This window comes from Mirounga angustirostris, unplaced genomic scaffold, assembly GCF_029215605.1.
Source record: "Mirounga angustirostris isolate CCGP_5_RB_7025 unplaced genomic scaffold, mMirAng1.0.hap1 SCAF_2, whole genome shotgun sequence".
Classification (NCBI taxonomy): domain Eukaryota; kingdom Metazoa; phylum Chordata; class Mammalia; order Carnivora; family Phocidae; genus Mirounga; species Mirounga angustirostris.
The window spans coordinates 76,834,643-76,840,642 of record NW_026991710.1 but is presented as its reverse complement, the minus strand read 5'-3'; positions in this window follow the sequence as shown (position 1 = coordinate 76,840,642).

Below are 6,000 nucleotides of genomic sequence, written 5' to 3'. Positions count from 1 at the left end.
CTGGCCGTGCAAATTGGCAAACGCACAAGATGCACCCTGAGTCCAGAAGGAAAAAAATGCAGTCATGAGAATAAAACATTCTTCCGTATACTTCGAGGGAACGGTCTGTAAAAGTTTGAAATCTTTGTTATGTGGCCAGAAAGAAGTTTGAAGAACAGGTGAATGTTGTCCTGCTGGACAGTAACTCAAGAAGACCAGCAAAGGGCAGGAGGGAGGAGAGCAGCATTTCATTGACTCTACTAGACAAGGTCTGGGGGGGCAGCCACACCATCGCTTCATACCCCCCACTACCAGTGAAGAAGCCTCCAACACCAAGACCAAGCCTCTGAGGCCTCCCACTCTCAGCACACACACGTTCACACGAGGCTTGTACCTCTAACCCGCTCCTGTAGTTATGTTCCTGGACAAAGATGTTTGGGGTGGGGATTGCAAGGCGACTTCCCCTAAGTTGTGCAGGTCTCTACGACAGCAGACAATCAGTGGAACAGATAAAACGCAAGAGTCTCCGATTTCAAATTTCAAGTGCAATTTCACCATACCTTTCTCAGGGGCTTGGAGGAAGGAGGCAGGGGTTATTCCCTTCACCTGTGGATATAGGTACATCTATTTAACCTGTGCCTTCAGCCACGTAACATCTGGTCATCTCACGTACTTCCCACTCATTCCGGCCCTTGAGAATTGTTCCGTGGGAAGCCCCTCCCAGTGCCTAAGAGCTGATGTGAGCATGGGGTCATGAAGGGCGCATCTCATGATACGGCTGGTCCTAGGAGAAAGAGGTTCCTCCGGGCCCAGAAACCATAAGAAACAAGAAAAGGAACATTGGAGACTGCTACATTTTGTCTTACAGAAATTAGAGGGAGTCCAGACTTGTGAAATTTCATCAAGATGAGAACTACATAATTTCTCTTACAAGCCAAAAATAGAATGTTCAGGAAGCCCTGCCCTGTGAGCAAATCACAGTAAAAGCAAAGGTGGTTAGAAACGCTGCAGACACACTCAGGCCTTCATTCACTCACAGGGGAATGCGGTCCACCCGTTGCCAAAGACGTGCCTCTGAAGTGGGGATTGAGAGAGACAGAGAGAATTACGTACAACAACCTGAAGGACTTGTTAACTATTTACAATGAATGTGAAAGCCAAAGTCTTTCAAAAGGCCTACTAGGACCTGTGGGGCCCTTTCTATCCGCTCCTTTGGCCCTCCCTAGTTTCTCTCTTTCTCACTTAGTCTAGCCGTTGGCTCTTTGCTGTTCTTTAAACATGCCAGGCTTTTTCCCTGCCCCGGGACAGCCTTCTCCCCAGTAGCCACTTGGCCCCTTCCCTCCTACCCTTCCTGTCTGGTTTGCCCACACCTACACGCCCTTTTCTCTCTTCACCCTCTGTGAAACATTTGCCGTCTGGTTCTCTGTTTAATTTCTACCTTGTGCGTTGTGTCTCTCCTGACTGGAATGTAAGCTTTAGGACGGTAGAGACCTGTGCTAAACCTCCAGTGACTAAAATGGGGCATGGTAAATTCTAGGCGCTCTGATGCATATTTGCTCAATGAGTGAACATACGAACGCGTGGATAAGGCGCCAACATATGTGGGCCATATGCTTTCAAGTCCCTTGCAGAAATGTTTTCTGGGATGAGATTTCATATTTTACAAAGAAGTGACATAAAACATGACTGTAGGGCGCCTGGGTGGCTCAGTCGGTTAAGCGACTGCCTTCGGCTCAGGTCATGATCCTGGAGTCCCAGGATCGAGTCCCACATCGGGCTCCCTGCTCGGTGGGGAGTCTGCTTCTCCCTCTCCCGCTCCCCCCTCTTGTGCTCTCTCTCTCACTCTCTCTCTCAAATAAATAAATAAAATCTTTAAAAAAAAAAAAATGACCGTATACAAATGATGCTCTTTCCTACCTGTTCGGAGTTTAAAAACATGGGCCCTTTTGTTACCCAAGGTCTTTCACACAAGCATCAACACAGTAAGTTCCTTCAAAAATCCAGGGCCAGGAGGTTTTCCCACAGTGACACTTCTCTGCAGCTTTTAAAACTTAGAATGCAGACCACGTGGCACCTTTCTCTTAGCTTCCAGGAAAATAAGTTGCTATCACGGCAGCTACTAATAGAGAGTGTGTGTGTATGTGTGGGCATGCACACACACACAGGAGGCTGTTCTAATGAAAATTATCCGGGCTTTTTGTGAGTTTTATAATTTTCACTTGCTAGTTCTACTTTATACCGATATAAACCTGGTGACATCTGGTCATCTAAGATGTATATGTATTTAGAATGTATATAGAATGTATATGTATTTTCTAACTCCCTATTATGTTGCGTAGAACTGGAAGTAATGTTATTTTACTGTTTCTTAGGAGACCTCCTGGTCTTTCAAATTGTTCCCGAGTCCTCTGAAATGGAAGGAACTCTAAAAGAGGACCAAATATCATTGTACTAGAATAAACTAAAACGAGAGTCGTCTCCCAGAACCTGGGGGGAGGTGAGAGGAGATGGGAAATTAAAAGAGAAGGATGACCGTGATAGGAGAGGGGAAATACTGGGCGCTCTTGCCCCCAAACAAACCTCAAGGTACCCTGGAATCTCCATTACTCTGTCGAGAGCAGCATTCACGTTGGCGGCTATCCAAGCAGGTTTAGTGGGAAAAGTATTAACGCCTGCAAGGTGGTCCCACGGCAAGGTCCCTGAGGACAGAGGCTCCAGTATAGCTGGGGAAAAGCTGAAGGAATAGGCCAATTCCAACACCAAGGTGTCTGTCAGTGAAAAGGCACTATATCATATGACAAACTGTAGCTGTAGAATGGTGGGCGGTAGAGGAGTGAAACCTGTACGTCCCACAGATGGACGCAAAATGAGGGAGCAGGGCCAACCTCGGAGAACATAATCTACATACCAGAACAGGCATGGGTCTGTTTAGGTCTAAGCCATGGCAACAAACTTTTGCTTTGCAGCTCCCAGAAGAGCTGGACGGAGGGGCCTTGGGCAAGGTGGGCGGCGGTGGTCCTGGACTCCCTACTCCGAGCTCTGTTGTATTATATCTTCAAACAGCACCTAAGTGTTAAACCTTCAGTTCATTTGCACAGCACAGCTAAGAAAACAAAGCAACTCCCAGACCACCCCGGGAGCCTGCAGACAACCTCTCCTCTTCCCTTCCCCCTCCCAGACTGAAGTCGTTTTCAGTCATTTAAAGGGTGGGGGCGGGGGGGGGGGGAGAAAAGAAAAGAAAACCAAAAAACCCCCAACTTGCTTGTTACTTTTAGGGTGGAAAGCACTGAAGAAGTGAATTATGATTAAACACAAAAACCCAAACCAAACTATTGTTTGGGAGAAGCCGAAGCCATTGCAGGGAATGTGAGTGGATGTTAATCAATCAGCGCAGACCCACAATCCCCACAGGTGGTTTCATGTCAGACTGGAAGAAATTTAGGCGGCTTTCCAGTTAAGTGATTTACAAATCTTGCCCCTGAGAACCCGAGGAATCCGGAGTTTCTTTGATGGTTTTGCAAATTAGAAGTATTTCTGTTGGAAAATTAAAGTGCCCAATGTTCACCTCTTGCCTGTTTTATGTGTGAGGTTCTGAAGATGTTTCAAAAGAGAGTTACTAAAACAAACAACGTGTACAAACCACTGATCCAGTTAATTTTTATAGAGAAGGAAGGTCTGGTCAGGACTGGTGAAGTGCCATTTCCAGAGTCAGAGAAATAATTAATTATCAGCCTGGCTAAACACCCAAATCCCTTACTCCTGACTCAGTGCACCAATTCTCCAACTTACTGCCTCTGAGTGCCCCCCGCCCCCCATTAGAGTTTATTTTTAAAGTTCAGGAAAATTAACACTCCTAATCTGGAATGATGGGGGAAAAAAAACACAAACTTACCATGAGATTTAATTACTCTCTCACCTTGTAAGGTTGCCCATCCACTGCTGGTATTTGGGGCTCAAGTGCAGGCACCAGCCAGGTCTGTGTGGGATGCTGAATGTGCTCTGCTTTGCACGAGGGCCACAGAAATCCTGGAAAGAAAGGAGGAAAGAAAGCCGCAAAATTCCCCAAGCAGATATTATTTAATCTAAGATTTTTTTTTTTTATCTTTATCTCTCTTTTTTAGACTGAAACCCTAGTCTCTGATTTTAGACCCAAGAAGAGAGAAGATGTTGGCTTCCACCTGTAGTCTCTGAAGGCTCCCCCTCCCTCCTCCAAGTGTGGTCTGTGACCCAACAGCATCAATGGCATCCACCGGAAGTTGATGAGAAAGGCACATTTACTGGCCTCATCCCGGTCCTACCGAGTCAGAATCTCAGGATCCTGAGATCACTTGCACATTAAAGTGAGACGTGATCAGGCGCCGGGGTGGCTCAGATGGTTGAGCGACTGCCTTCAGCTCAGGTCATAATCCCAGGGTGCTGGGATCGAGCCCCGCATCGGGCGCCCTGCTCAGCGGGGAGCCTGCCTCTCTCTCTCTCTCTGTCTCTTATGAATAAATAAATAAAATCTTTAAAAATAAATAAATAAATATTTTTGGGGTGCCTGGGTGGCTCAGTCGTTAAGCGTCTGCCTTTGGCTCAGGTCATGATCCCAGGGTCCTGGGATCAAGCCGCACATCGGGCTCCCTGCTCCTTGGGAGCCTGCTTCTCCCTCTGCCTCTGTCTCTCTCTCTCTCTGTCTCTCATGAATAAATAAATAAAATCTTAAAAAAAATAAATAAATAAAAAATAAAGTGAGAAGTGATCCACAACAGGTGCTTCCCCAAAGGTGATCTCCAGGCCAGCAGGATCAGCTTCACCTGGGAACTTGGTAGAAATGCAGGTTTTTCTGCTCCGGACCAACTAAATCAGAAACTTTGGGGGTGGGGCTCAATAAATCTCATTGCAACAGCTCACTAAAGTTTGAGAACCACTGGTCTAAAATGCAAAGACAAGCACAATTCAGGACATTTACCATGAAAAAGGGAGAAAGGGTAAGCCAGTATTTCCCAGATTGTATTACGTAGGATAAGGTATTGATAGATTTTCTTTAAGTAAAGAGGCTCATGGCCAAATATATTTGGGAAATACATAGGTAAAACTTAATTATTTTTATTCTTCATGGCAAGACAACTCAGCTTAAATGTGCATTGTGAATTTCTGAGATAGTTGATAGCAATTCTCAAATTTATTTTGGAAGGCTTAAAATTTAAGCTATTCATTCGTTCTCATATTTCATAAAAGGTTTATTTTCTGAACCAAGGATTAACAAGTTGAATCTGTTTTTTGAGTAATATTTCTTATTATCTCTTCGAGAAAAGGCTGGATAGGTCGTATGTAGCTCTGGATGTTCACATACACAGTCTCATTTAAGCATTGTGACAACTCTCCAATACCCTGGAGAGCTATCCTCTGAGAGGGTGAAAGGACACACTAAAGAAAACAAAACAAAACAAAAAACACAGGCTCAACCAAGTTCTGTAGCTTTTCCAAGATTGGAAGGCTCTTAAGTGAGGGAACACCAGTCAAAGAAGTTGGCCCACTGGTCAATTGCCCAGGGAGCCAGTCCGGGAGAAGCTTTAAAACATCACAGGAAACATTATGAGATGGAGAAAATTGTCATTTACTAGGTCAATTCTTGAGGAAAGAACTTCATGGGAATTGATGGGATACTTTGATAAGCACCTTAGAGTCAGGGATAGAGACTCCTAAGGGAGGTTCTGGAGCAACACCAGCTGAATCCTGGCTCAGGGCTCCTTTGCTGAGTAGGGTGGACAAGTATAAGGGAGAGCTAAGTGGGTCAGAGCATGTTAGGGGTGGATCTCTGCTTCCAGGCATTCTACACCTCCTCCTTCCCTGCCAACAAAGTGCTCAGTCTTCCCTCTGTGTTAAACGTCGAATAAAAATAACAAAGAATGCAACACCACTGATTTGGAGGTGACCCAAATGATTAGCTTGCCTGTATAGCCCTCTTGTAAGTTCAAGCTGAGCGTGACGGAGACTCACACACAGGTCTGTCAATGCCAGCGCCCATGTACCACCTAC